Consider the following 15,638-nt stretch of genomic DNA (forward strand, 5'->3'; position numbering starts at 1 on the left):
GAAAAGCTGTCTTGTACCATTGCATTTTTCTCCCAAACGAATTACACTAGAAAGAAAATTTTAAAGCCTCCTGTTAGACCATCATCTACACGGCATAGCCATGAATTTTCCAATGCGCAGCTCTTTGCAAAAGAGAGATATTGGCAAGGAAAAGCTGTCTTGTACCTTTGCATTTTTCTCCCAAACGAAGGACACTAGAAAGAAAATTTCCTAGAAAAACTTTAAAAAGTCAATAATCTGGAGAGTTTTTGTAAGATGTTTCTTCTATCAACCAACGAAGAAACACATTGGTACTTTCCCATGATGAGTGAGTGCTTCAGGATCTCTTGCACTTACATGTGCAGCAGAGTACAGCAATGGAAGCATGCTGGGCCCATAACCCAGAGGTAGGCAGATTGAAACTATCCTCTGCTATATGCATTTTTTTGTTTGTTAATTAAAGTAATCCAAAACTGGGATTGATATTTTGGCTCTTTTATTTTTACTTAAAGTACAATAACTTTTACCATTTTAATTTGTTTTAATAGTATATTGACAGTATTGTTTTCTTTCAAAAATCCACTTCATTTTCTTTACCCTATTATTAAAATGGTAATTGACAAAAACAAACTACATTGTCACCAGAAGAGCAATACAAAATGTACAAGTGATATATTAAAATCATCTTTCCAGCTTGAATTTCAATGATGCATTGGGGCAACGATTTTGTGAGAAACATCTTCACCCTTAAATAAAGATTTTCTTAATTCCTTATCTGTGTGCTAATTAGATATCACCTTGTTTTCACATTAAACAGACTTCCACATGAGAAAGCAGCAAGGATGCAGTGGCGTTAATGTTTCCTGGTGTCAACTTGTATTATTTCAGTAGACATTGAAATGAGGATGCATCTTGCTGCCTTTCCAATGAAGCAAGTTTTATTTAGTAATAGGTGAAAAACCATCCCTACAAAGGTGTTAATCAGAGACTTGGCTTTGTGGACACTTTTCAGAGAACAAATTTGTTAGCATAAAAATAAAGCCAGAAAATGAAGAGCTGTTTAATTACTCAATTGGATTTTACTGCCAGCATATTTTTTTTCTCTGCAACCCACTGCTAAATTGTGCTTCCTAGCTGTTTTTATAAAATCACTGAATCAAATCTAACTCTGATTACATCAGAGAAGGCCAGGTACCCTACACCGTAACAAGGGGTTTGAAATTTTGACTTGTCTACTTAAAGATCACCAAAATCTGATAACAAGGTAAATTACGTACCTGGGTGGGATTGAACCACCAACCTTTTGGTTAATAGCCCTACACACTAACTGATTGCGCCACAGAGACACTTTGCAAAAGTCCATACTGACAAAGGCTAATAAGCATTCATCTAAAACGTTTCCTAGAAAAACTTTAAAAAGTCAATAATCTTGAGAGTTTTTGTAAGATGTTTCTTCCATCAACCAACGAAGAAACACATTGGTACTTTCCCATGATGAGTGAGTGCTTCAGGATCTCTTGCACTTACATGTGCAGCAGAGTACAGCAATGGAAGCATGCTGGGCCCATAACCCAGAGGTAGGCAGATTGAAACTATCCTCTGCTATATGCTTTTTTTTTGTTAATTAAAGTAATCCAAAACTGGGATTGATATTTTGGCTCTTTTATTTTTACTTAAAGTACAATAACTTTTACCATTTTAATTTGTTTTAATAGTATATTGACAGTATTGTTTTCTTTCAAAAATCCACTTCATTTTCTTTACCCTATTATTAAAATGGTAATTGACAAAAACAAACTACATTGTCACCAGAAGAGCAATACAAAATGTACAAGTGATATATTAAAATCATCTTTCCAGCTTGAATTTCAATGATGCATTGGGGCAACGATTTTGTGAGAAACATCTTCACCCTTAAATAAAGATTTTCTTAATTCCTTACCTGTGTGATAATTAGATATCACCTTGTTTTCGCATTAAACAGACTTCCACATGAGAAAGCAGCAAGGATGCAGTGGCGTTAATGTTTCCTGGTGTCAACTTGTATTATTTCAGTAGACATTGAAATGAGGATGCATCTTGCTGCCTTTCCAATGAAGCAAGTTTAATTTAGTAATAGGTGAAAAACCATCCTTACAAAGGTGTTAATCAGAGACTTGGCTTTGTGGACACTTTTCAGAGAACAAATTTGTTAGCATAAAAATAAAGCCAGAAAATGAAGAGCTGTTTAATCACTCAATTGGATTTTTCTGCCAGCATATTTTTTTTCTCTGCAAACCACTGCTAAATTGTGCTTCCTAGCTGTTTTTATAAAATCAATGAATCAAATCTAACTCTGATTACATCAGAGAAGGCCAGGTACCCTACACCATAAGAGGGGGTTTGAAATTTTGACTTGTCTACTTAAAGATCACCAAAATCTGATAACAAGATCAATTACATCCCTGGGTGGGATTGAACCACCAACCTTTTAGTTAATAGCCGTACACATTAACTGATTGCGCCACAGAGACTCTTTGTGAAAGTGCATACTAACAAAGGCTAATAAACATTCATCTAAAACGTTTCCTAGAAAAACTTTAAAAAGTCAATAATCTGGAGAGTTTTTGTAAGATGTTTCTTCCATCAACCAACGAAGAAACACATTGGTACTTTCCCATGATGAGTGAGTGCTTCAGGATCTCTTGCACTTACATGTGCAGCAGAGTACAGCAATGGAAGCATGCTGGGCTCATAACCCAGAGGTAGGCAGATTGAAACTATCCTCTGCTGTATGCTTTTTTTTTTTAATTAAAGTAATCCAAAACTGGGATTGATATTTTGGCTCTTTTATTTTTACTTAAAGAACAATAACTTTTACCATTTTAATTTGTTTTAATAGTATATTGACAGTATTGTTTTCTTTCAAAAATCCACTTAATTTTCTTTACCCTATTATTAAAATGGTAATTGACAAAAACAAACTACACTGTCACCAGAAGAGCAATACAAAATGTACAAGTGATATATTAAAATCATCTTTCCAGCTTGAATTTCAATGATGCATTGGGGCAACGATTTTGTGAGAAACATCTTCACCCTTAAATAAAGATTTTCTTAATTCCTTACCTGTGTGCTAATTAGATATCACCTTGTTTTCGCATTAAACAGACTTCCACATGAGAAAGCAGCAAGGATGCAGTGGCGTTAATGTTTCCTGGTGTCAACTTGTATTATTTCAGTAGACATTGAAATGAGGATGCATCTTGCTGCCTTTCCAATGAAGCAAGTTTAATTTAGTAATAGGTGAAAAACCATCCCTACAAAGGTGTTAATCAGAGACTTGGCTTTGTGGACACTTTTCAGAGAACAAATTTGTTAGCATAAAAATAAAGCCAGAAAATGAAGAGCTGTTTAATCACTCAATTGGATTTTTTTTGCCAGCATATTTTTTTTCTCTGCAACCCACTGCTAAATTGTGCTTCCTAGCTGTTTTTTTATAAAATCACTGAATCAAATCTAACTCTGATTACATCAGAGAAGGCCAGGTACCCTACACAATAAGAGGGGGTTTGAAATTTTGACTTGTCTACTTAAATATCACCAAAATCTGATCACAAGGTCAATTACGTTCCTGGGTGGGATTGAACCACAAACCTTTTGGTTAATAGCCTTACACACTAACCAATTGCACCACAGAGACACTTTGCAAAAACTACATACTGACAAAGGCTAATAAGCATTCATCAAGAACGTTTCCTAGAAAAACTTTAAAAAGTCAATAATCTGGAGAGTTTTTGTAAGATGTTTCTTCCATCAACCAATGAAGAAACACATTGGTACTTTCCCATGATGAGTGAGTGCTTCAGGATCTCTTGCACTTACATGTGCAGCAGAGTACTGCAATGGAAACATGCTGGGCCCATAACCCAGAGATAGGCAGATTGAAACTATCCTTTGCTAATTCTGCACCACCAAATTCAAGGTATGTGCTAAACATGGGACGTGCTGGAATTTGCCCATATTTAATGCACACACAATATTGCTGGCGTTGTCCGATGCCACAAATCCACAGGAGAGTCCAATTGGGGTAAGCCCTTCCGCGATGATCTTCCTCAGTTGCCGTAAGAGGTTTTCAGCTGTGTGCGTATTCTGGAAACCGGTGATACAAAGCGTAGCCTGCCTAGGAAAGAGTTGGCGTTTGCGAGATGCTGCTACTGGTGCCGCCGCTGCTGTTCTTGCGGCAGGAGTCCATACATCTACCCAGTGGGCTGTCACAGTCATATAGTCCTGACCCTGCCCTGCTCCACTTGTCCACATGTCCGTGGTTAAGTGGACATTGGGTACAACTGCATTTTTTAGGACACTGGTGAGTCTTTTTCTGACGTCCGTGTACATTCTCGGTATCGCCTGCCTAGAGAAGTGGAACCTAGATGGTATTTGGTAAACGGGGGCACACTACCTCAAGAAATTGTCTAGTTCCCTGTGAACTAACGGCGGATACCGGACGCACGTCTAACACCAACATAGTTGTCAAGGCCTCAGTTATCCGCTTTGCAACAGGATGACTGCTGTGATATTTCATCTTCCTCGCAAAGGACTGTTGGACAGTCAATTGCTTGGTGGAAGTAGTAAAAGTGGGCTTACGACTTCCCCTCTGGGATGACCATCGACTCCCAGCAGCAACAACAGCAGCGCCAGCAGCAGTAGGCGTTACACGCAAGGATGCATCGGAGGAATCCCAGGCAGGAGAGGACTCGTCAGAATTGCCAGTGACATGGCCTGCAGGACTATTGGCATTCCTGGGGAAGGAGGAAATTGACACTGAGGGAGTTGGTGGGGTGGTTTGCGTGAGCTTGGTTACAAGAGGAAGGGATTTACTGGTCAGTGGACTGCTTCCGCTGTCACCCAAAGTTTTTGAACTTGTCACTGACTTATTATGAATGCGCTGCAGGTGACGTATAAGGGAGGATGTTCCGAGGTGGTTAACGTCCTTACCCCTACTTATTACAGCTTGACAAAGGCAACACACGGCTTGACACCTGTTGTCCGCATTTCTGTTGAAATACTTCCACACCGAAGAGCTGATTTTTTTGGTATTTTCACCAGGCATGTCAATGGCCATATTCCTCCCACGGACAACAGGAGTCTCCCCGGGTGCCTGACTTAAACAAACCACCTCACCATCAGAATCCTCCTGGTCAATTTCCTCGCCAGCGCCAGCAACACCCATATCCTCCTCATCCTGGTGTACTTCAACACTGACATCTTCAATCTGACTATCAGGAACTGGACTGCGGGTGCTCCTTCCAGCACTTGCAGGGGGCGTGCAAATGGTGGAAGGTGCATGCTCTTCACGTCCAGTGTTGGGAAGGTCAGGCATCGCAACCGACACAATTGGACTCTCCTTGTGGATTTGGGATTTCGAAGAACGCACAGTTCTTTGCTGTGCTTTTGCCAGCTTGAGTCTTTTCATTTTTCTAGCGAGAGGCTGAGTGCTTCCATCCTCATGTGAAGCTGAACCACTAGCCATGAACATAGGCCAGGGCCTCAGCCGTTCCTTGCCACTCCGTGTGGTAAATGGCATATTGGCAAGTTTACGCTTCTCCTCCGACAATTTTATTTTAGATTTTTGAGTCCTTTTTTTACTGATATTTGGTGTTTTGGATTTTACATGCTCTGTACTATGACATTGGGCATCGGCCTTGGCAGACAACGTTGCTGGCATTTCATCGTCTCGGCCATGACTAGTGGCAGCAGCTTCAGCACGAGGTGGAAGTCGATCTTGATCTTTCCCTATTTTTGGAACCTCAACATTTTTGTTCTCCATATTTTAATAGGCACAACTAAAAGGCACCTCAGGTAAACAATGGAGATGGATGGATACTAGTATACTTATGGATGACGAGCGACTGCCGACACAGAGGTAGCTACAGCCGTGGACTACCGTACTGTGTCTGCTGCTAATATAGACTGGATGATAATGAGATAAAATTAAAATATATATATATCACACTAGTACTGCAGCCGGACAGGTATATATTATGTAATGACGGACCTGCTGGACACTGTCTGTCAGCACTGCAGACTCCTAAAGTAAGCTACTAGTATCAAGAAGATAGAAAAAAAAAAAACCACGGGTAGGTGGTATACAATTATGGATGGACGAGCGACTGCCGACACAGAGGTAACTACAGCCGTGGATTACCGTACTGTGTCTGCTGCTAATATAGACTGGATGATAATGAGATAAAATTAAAATATATATATATCACACTAGTACTGCAGCCGGACAGGTATATATTATGTAATGACGGACCTGCTGGACACTGTCTGTCAGCACTGCAGACTCCTAAAGTAAGCTACTAGTATCAAGAAGATAGAAAAAAAAAAAACCACGGGTAGGTGGTATACAATTGTGGATGGACGAGCGACTGCCGACACAGAGGTAGCTACAGCCGTGGACTACCGTACTGTGTCTGCTGCTAATATAGACTGGATGATAATGAGATAAAATTAAAATATATATATATATCACACTAGTACTGCAGCCGGACAGGTATATATTATGTAATGACGGACCTGCTGGACACTGTCTGTCAGCACTGCAGACTCCTAAAGTAAGCTACTAGTATCAAGAAGATAGAAAAAAAAAAAAACACGGGTAGGTGGTATACAATTATGGATGGACGAGCGACTGCCGACACAGAGGTAGCTACAGCCGTGGACTACCGTACTGTGTCTGCTGCTAATATAGACTGGATGATAATGAGATAAAATTAAAATATATATCACACTAGTACTGCAGCCGGACAGGTATATATTATGTAATGACGGACCTGCTGGACACTGTCTGTCAGCACTGCAGACTCCTAAAGTAAGCTACTAGTATCAAGAAGATAGAAAAAAAAAAAACCACGGGTAGGTGGTATACAATTATGGATGGACGAGCGACTGCCGACACAGAGGTAGCTACAGCCGTGGACTACCGTACTGTGTCTGCTGCTAATATAGACTGGATGATAATGAGATAAAATTAAAATATATATATATTATATATCACACTAGTACTGCAGCCGGACAGGTATATATTATGTAATGACGGACCTGCTGGACACTGTCTGTCAGACTCAGCACTGCAGACTCCTAAAGTAAGCTACTAGTATCAAGAAGATAGAAAAAAAAAAACCACGGGTAGGTGGTATACAATTATGGATGGACGAGCGACTGCCGACACAGAGGTAGCTACAGCCGTGGACTACCGTACTGTGTCTGCTGCTAATATAGACTGGATGATAATGAGGTAAAATTAAAATATATATATATATCACACTAGTACTGCAGCCGGACAGGTATATATTATGTAATGACGGACCTGCTGGACACTGTCTGCAGAATGCGTTTATAAAAACACCACACGACGAGTATTTAACTTTTTCAGGCAGACAATCACAATATACTGATGGTCAGCAGACAATCACAATACTGGTGGTCAGTGGTCACTGGTCAGTCACACTGGCAGTGGCACTCTGGCAGCAAAACTGTGCACTGTACTTAAAATATGTACTCCTGCTATAACTGCTCCCCAGTCTCCCCCACAATTAAGCTGTGTGAGCAGTGAGCACTCAGCACAGTCAGATAATGATATACAGTATTACATATAATGCAGCACACTGGGCTGAGCACAGATATGGTATGTGACTGTGTCACACTGTGTATCGTTTTTTTTCAGGCAGAGAACGGATTAATTAAACTGGTGGTCACTGGTCACACTATCAGCAGCAAGTATTACTCCTCCTAATAATATGCTCCCCAAAATTTGTGTCTCTCTCTAGTACTCTAGTCTAAACGGAGAGGACGCCAGCCACGCCCTCTCCCTATCAATCTCAATGCACGTGTGAAAATGGCGGCGACGCGCGGCTCCTTATATAGAATCCGAGTCTCGCGATAGAATACGAGCCTCGCGAGAATCCGACAGCGGGATGATGACGTTCGGGCGCGCTCGGGTTAACCGAGCAAGGCGGGAAGATCCGAGTCGCTCGGCCCCGTGTAAAAAAACCTGAAGTTCGGGCGGGTTCGGATTCTGAGGAACCGAACCCGCTCATCTCTACCCTCTATACAGTACACTGACCTCTATATACCTGCTAGTACATCCCTGATGCCTATATTCCCTAAGCTAAATCCCAGACGCCTCTATTCCCTACGCTACATCCCTGACGCCTCTATTCCCTATGCTACATCCCTGACGCCTCTATACCCTACGCTACATCCCTGATGCCTCTATTCCCTACGCTACATTCCTGATGCCTCTATAACCTACGCTACATCCCTGATGCCTCTATACCCTACGCTACATCCCTGACGCCTCTATACAGTACAATGCATTACTGATCCCTCTAGACCATACATCCTCATTACATCAGAGAGATAGTGAAACACTGGAAAAAATAAGAATTTACTTACCGATAATTCTATTTCTCATAGTCCGTAGTGGATGCTGGGGACTCCGTAAGGACCATGGGGAATAGCGGCTCCGCAGGAGACTGGGCACATCTAAAGAAAGCTTTAGGACTAGCTGGTGTGCACTGGCTCCTCCCCCTATGACCCTCCTCCAAGCCTCAGTTAGGATACTGTGCCCGGACGAGCGTACACAATAAGGAAGGATTTTGAATCCCGGGTAAGACTCATACCAGCCACACCGATCACACCGTATAACTTGTGATCTGAACCCAGTTAACAGTATGATAACAGAGGAGCCTCTGAAAAGATGGCTCCCAGCAATAATAACCCGATTTTTGTAACAATAACTATGTACAAGTATTGCAGACAATCCGCACTTGGGATGGGCGCCCAGCATCCACTACGGACTATGAGAAATAGAATTATCGGTAAGTAAATTCTTATTTTCTCTAACGTCCTAAGTGGATGCTGGGGACTCCGTAAGGACCATGGGGATTATACCAAAGCTCCCAAACGGGCGGGAGAGTGCAGATGACTCTGCAGCACCGAATGAGAGAACTCCAGGTCCTCCTCAGCCAGGGTATCAAATTTGTAGAATTTAGCAAACGTGTTTGCCCCTGACCAAGTAGCTGCTCGGCAAAGTTGTAAAGCCGAGTCCCCTCGGGCAGCCGCCCAAGATGAGCCCACTTTCCTTGTGGAACGGGCTTTTACAGATTTTAGCTGTGGCAGGCCTGCCACAGAATGTGCAAGCTGAATTGCACTACAATCCAACGAGCAATAGTCTGCTTAGAAGCAGAAACACCCAGCATGTTGGGTGCATACAGGATAAACAGCGAGTCAGATTTCCTGACTCCAGCCGTCCTGGAAACATCTTTTTCAGGGCCCTGACAACATCCAGCAACCTGGATTCCTCCAAGTCCCTAGTAGCCGCAGGCACCACAATAGGTTGGTTCAGGTGAAAACGCTGGAACCACCTTAGGGAGAAACTGAGGACGAGTCCTCAATTCCGCCCTGTCCGAATGGAAAATCAGATAGAGGCTTTCACAGGATAAAGCGCCAATTCTGACACGCGCCTGGCCGAGGCCAGGGCCAACAGCATGACCACTTTCCATGTGAGATATTTTAACTCCACAGATTTAAGTGGTTCAAACCAATGTGACTTTTGGAACCAAAGCTACATTGAGATCCCAAATTGCCACTGGAGGCACAAAAGGAGGCTGTATATGCAGTACCCCTTTTACAAACGTCTAAACTTCAGGGACTGAAGCTAGTTCTTTTTTGGAAGAAAATTGACAGGGCCGAAATCTGAACCTTAATGGACCCCAATTTCAGGCCCATAAACACTCCTGTTTGCAGGAAATGTAGGAATCGACCCAGTTGAATTTCCTCCGTCGGGCCTTACTGGCCTCGCACTACGCAACATATTTTCGCCAATTGCGGTGATAATGTTTTTTGCGGTTACATCCTTCCTGGCTATTGATTAGGATAGGGATGACTTCATCCGGAATGCCTTTTTTCCTTCAGGATCCGGTGTTCAACCGCCATGCCGTCAAACGCAGCCGCGGTAAGTCTTGGAACAGACAGGGTCCTTGCTGGAGCAGGTCCCTTCTTAGAGGTAGAGGCCACGGATCCTCCGTGAGCATCTCTTGAAGTTCCGGTTACCAAGTCCTTCTTGGCCAATCCGGAGCCACGAATATAGTGCTTTCTCCTCTCCATCTTATCAATCTCAGTACCTTGGGTATGAGAGGCAGAGGAGGGAACACATATACTGACTGGTACACCCACGGTGTTACCAGAGCGTCTACAACTCTTGACCTGGCGCAATACCTGTCGAGTTTTTTAATCATGTGGACGACTTCTGGGTGAAGTCCCCACTCTCCCGGGTGGAGGTCGTGCTGAGGAAGTCTGCTTCCCAGTTGTCCACTCCCGGAATGAATACTATTGACAGTGCTATCACATGATTTTCCGCCCAGCGAAGAATCCTTGCAGCTTCTGCCATTGCCCTCCTGCTTCTTGTGCCACCCTGTCTGTTTACGTGGGTGACTGCCATGATGTTGTCCGACTGGATCAACACCGGCTGACCTTGAAGCAGAGGTCTTGCTAAGCTTAGAGCATTGTAAATGGCCCTTAGCTTCAGGATATTTATGTGAAGTGATGTATCCCGGCTTGACCCTAAGCCCTGGATATTCCTTCCCTGTGTGACTGCTCCCCAGCCTCGCAGTCCTGAATGCCGAATCTGCGGCCCTCTAGAAGATGAGCACTCTGCAACCACCACAGGATGGATACCCTTGTCCTTGGTGACAGGGTTATCCGCTGATGCATCTGAAAATGCGACCCGGACCATTTGTCCAGTAGGTTCCACTGGAAAGTTCTTGCGTGGAATCTAACGAATGGGATTGCTTCGTATGAAGCCATCATTTTTTTCCCAGAACCCTTGTGCATTGATGCACTGAGACTTGGTTCGGTTTTAGGAGGTTCCTGATTAGCTCGGATAACTCCCTGGCTTTCTCTTCCGGGAGAAACACCTTTTTTCTGGACTGTGTCCAGGATCATCCCTAGGAAACAGAAGACAAGTCGTCGGAACCAGCTGCGATTTTGGAATATTGAGAATCCAATCGTGCTGCCGCAACACTACCTGAGATAGTGCTACACCGACCTCCAACTGTTCCCTGGATCTTACCCTTATCAGGGAATCGTCCAAGTAAGTGATAACTAAAATTCCCTTCCTTCGAAGGGATATCATTTCGTCCATTACCTTGGTAAAGACCCGGGGTGCCGTGGACCATCCCTACGGCAGCGTCTGAACTGATAGTGACAGTTCTGTACCATAACCAGAGGTACCCTTGGTGAGAAGGGTAAATTTTGACATGAAGGTAAGCATCCTTGATGTCCCGAGACATCATGTAGTCCCCTTCTTCCAGGTTCGCAATCACTACTCTGAGTGACTCAATCTTGAATTTGAACCTCTGTATGTAAGTGTTCAAAGATTTTAGATTTTAGATTTAGAATCGGTCTCACCGAGCCGTCTGGCTTCTGTACCACAATAGTGTGGAATAATACCCCGTTCCCTGTTGCAGGAGGGGTACCTTGATTATCACCTGCTGGGAATACAGCTTGTGAATGGCTTCCAAAACTGCCTCCCTGTCAGAGGGAGACGTCGGTAAAGCCAACTTTTGGAAACGGCGAGGGGGAGACGTCTCGAATTCCAATATGTACCCCTGAGATATTACCTGAAGGATCCAGGGGTCTACTTGCGAGTGAGCCCACTGCGCACTGAAATTCATTGAGAACGGGCCCCCACCGTGCCTGAGCTTGTATAGCCCTAGCGTCATACTGAGGGCTTGGCAGAGGCGGGAAAGGGTTTCTGTTCCTGGGAACTGGCTGATCTCTGCAGCCTTTTTCCTCTCCGTCTGTCACGAGCAGAAAAGAGGAACCTTTTGTCCGCTTGCCAACAAAGGACTGCGCCTGATAATACGGCGTCTTATTTTGAGAGGCGACCTGGGGTACAAACGTGGATTTCCCAGCTGTTGCCGTGGCCACCAGGTCTAAAGGACCGACCCCAAATGTCCCCTTTCAAAGGCAATACTTCCAAATGCCGTTTGGAATCCGCATCACCTGACCATTTTACTGGTAGAATTGGACAACGCACTTATACTTGATGCCAGTCGGCAATTATTCCGCTGTGCATCATGCATATATAGAAATGCATCTTTTAAATGCTCTATAGGCAATAATATACTATCCTTATCTAGGATATCAATATTTCCAGTCAGGGAATCCGACCATGCCAACCCAGCACTGCACCTCCAGGCTGAGGCGATAGCTGGTCGCAGTATAACACCAGTATGTGTGTAAATACATTTTTGGATACCCTCCTGCTTTCTATCAGCAGGATCCTTAATGGCGGCCATCTCATGAGAGGGTAGAGCCCTTGTTCTTACAAGCGTGTGAGCGCCTTATCCCCCCCAGGGGGTGTTTCCCAACGCACCCTAACCTCTGGCGGGAAAGGGTATGCAGCCAATACTTTTTAAGAAATTATCAAGTGTTATCGGGGGGAAACCCACGCATCATCACACACCTCATTTTATTTTTCAGATTTAGGAAAACTACAGGTAGTTTTTCCCCCACCGAACATAATACCCCTTTTTGGTGGTACTCGTATTATCAGAAATGTATAAAAACATTTTCCATTGTATCAATCATGTAACGTGTGGCCCTACTGGAAATCACGGTTGTCTCTTCACCGTCGACACAGGAGTCAGTATCCGTGTCGGCGTCTGTATCTGCCATCTGAGGTAACGGCCGCTTTAGAGCCCCTGACGGCCTATGAGACGTCTGGACAGGCACAAGCTGAGTAGCCGGCTGTCTCATGTCAACCACTGTTTTTATATAGAGCTGACACTGTCACGTAATTTTCAACAGTACATCCACTCAGGTGTCGACCCCCTAGGGGGTGACATCACTGTTACAGACACTCTGCTCCGTCTCAACATCATTTTTCTCCTCATATATGTCGACACAAACGTACCGACACACAGCACACACACAGGGAATGCTCTGATAGAGGACAGGACCCCACTAGCCCTTTGGGGAGACAGAGAGAGAGTATGCCAGCACACACCAGAGCGCTATATATATACAGGGATAACCTTATATAAGTGTTTTTCCCCTTATAGCTGCTGTATGTTTTAATACTGCGCCTAATTAGTGCCCCCCTCTCTTTTTTAACCCTTTCTGTAGTGTAGTGACTGCAGGGGAGAGCCAGGGGAGCTTCCCTCCAACTGAGCTGTGAGGGAAAATGGCGCCAGTGTGCTGAGGAGATAGGCTCCGCCCCCTTTCCGGCGGCCTTATCTCCCGTTTTTTTGTATATTTTGGCAGGGGTTAAATGCATCCATATAGCCCAGGAGCTATATGTGATGTATTTTTTGCCATGTAAGGTATTTCTGTCGTGTTTTATTGCGTCTCAGGGCGCCCCCCCCAGCGCCCTGCACCCTCAGTGACCGGAGTATGAAGTGTGCTGAGAGCAATGGCGCACAGCTGCAGTGCTGTGCGCTACCTTATTGAAGACAGGAACGTCTTCTGCCGCCGATTTTTCCGGACCTCTTCGCTCTTCTGGCTCTGTAAGGGTGCCGGCGGCGCGGCTCCGGGACCCATCCAGGCTGGACCTGTGATCGTCCCTCTGGAGCTAATGTCCAGTAGCCAAGAAGCCCAATCCACTCTGCACGCAGGTGAGTTCGCTTCTTCTCCCCTTAGTCCCTCGATGCAGTGAGCCTGTTGCCAGCAGGTCTCACTGAAAATAACAAACCTAAACTAAAACTTTCACTAAGAAGCTCAGGAGAGCCCCTAGTGTGCACCCTTCTCGTCGGGCACAGAAATCTAACTGAGGCTTGGAGGAGGGTCATAGGGGGAGGAGCCAGTGCACACCAGCTAGTCCTAAAGCTTTCTTTAGATGTGCCCAGTCTCCTGCGGAGCTGCTATTCCCCATGGTCCTTACGGAGTCCCCAGCATCCACTTAGGACGTTAGAGAAAATAAGGATAAAGTGGACTACAGAAACTGATGCTCTAACCAAAGGAGAGAGAGAGAGAGAGAAAAGCACAAGGGAAAGTGGGCAATCGGAACACCATAGAGAGAGGAGAGATAGAAATGCCTGAAAAAGTAAAGGGGGTTGGGTATGGCATCCGGCGCTCGGGATTCCAGCAGTCACATGATACCTAATCCTAATCCTAACCCTCTGGGGGGGGTGGCGGATAGGGCTAACCCTCAGGGGGTGGCAGCTAGGACTAACCCCCCCCACCTCCTAGTGCCTTCCCTAACACCCCCTCCCCCGGTCCTAACCCTCCCTCCAATACTCGCCTTCGGGATGTTGGCTGTCTGTGTGCCGGCACCAGTCTCCCAAGTGGTGTCAGGATTCCAACATCGGTCAAATGACCGCCGGTATACCGTCTGCCGGGATGGTAAATGTATCCTGAGGACAGGTAGTGAGTGTGGAGGGATAGGTGGTTCAGTAAAATGTAACAGCTCAAACTGCGATCATTCACTGATAAATTGATTTATAGCTCTCCCTTTTTAACCATTGCAGTCATAAAAGCAATGTTTTTTAAACTTTTAAATAAAGCTTGTTAGCATCCCCAGCACACTGTATATGCTGGGAGATGTAGTTCTCAATATGAAAACATTTAATTACTGTATGAACTCTAATTCCCCAACTGAAACCTCTCACAAACACACACTCCTAAATCTAGTACACACACACACACACATTTCCCCAGTACTGACAACTCTCATCACTTCCACACACTGACAACTCCCTCCTGCTCCTCTCCCCACTGACACTGACAGCTCCCTCACAGTCACACACATCCTCCACCCCCCACACACACACTGATAGCACACATGCACAAATCCCCCCCTCCTCGACACTAACTGTCACGGACTGCTTGGGCAGCAGGGGGCAGGCTCTGACTTGAAGTGCTGAAATTCAACAGCTCTCTCGAACTTGCAAGGCATGGCTGTGCAGCTGTCTCCAGCCATCTCCTTGCCCACTGTGTAATTTGTGGCGTTCTCTGATGTTCCCCGCTCTGCCTCTACAACCGGCACATAATGTACAGCAGTGGTGACTCCTGAGTATGGGCCTGGAGAACTCCGCCTACCGGGGGGTAGGGATTAATAATTTCAAAGGGGCAGAGCTAGGAGTGAAGCAGTGGACAGCAGTTGAGGGGCGTTTCAAACTGTAACAGGGTTGGGACAATTTCAGTATCCTTCCCTCACCGTCTAATTGGTCAGTCCCATGCTGATTGCCATAGCGCCCTTTCGAGACTGCAGAACTCTATCCCTTAGCCACGGTTGGCACAGCTGGATGGTGCCCCTGGCAAGTGCCATCCTGGCCAAGGGGTAGATACACCCCTGAGGGTCAGGGCCAGCAACAGAAATCTCGGGGCCCAGTACACTGATATCTGTGGGGCCCCCTCAACCCCCCCTTAACTTGGCAGAGGGATCTTTAAAAAAAAATGGAGCCTTTGACTCGGACCGTCAGTGAGGCCGGCAGGTGGTTTTCATACGGGGCTATCCAGCTCTTCGGTGGCAGGGACATTCAGAAAAGGGCCAGCACAGCAACATGCATAATAATGGCAATACAGTATGGACCACAGGGACTGGACAAAGTGATGGGGTAAAAGGAGGGGGGAGGGTTTAGTTGGCCTGTTAATTGTTTTCCTGCTTA

This window comes from Pseudophryne corroboree, unplaced genomic scaffold (assembly GCF_028390025.1).
Source record: "Pseudophryne corroboree isolate aPseCor3 unplaced genomic scaffold, aPseCor3.hap2 scaffold_397, whole genome shotgun sequence".
Taxonomy (NCBI): Eukaryota; Metazoa; Chordata; class Amphibia; order Anura; family Myobatrachidae; genus Pseudophryne; species Pseudophryne corroboree.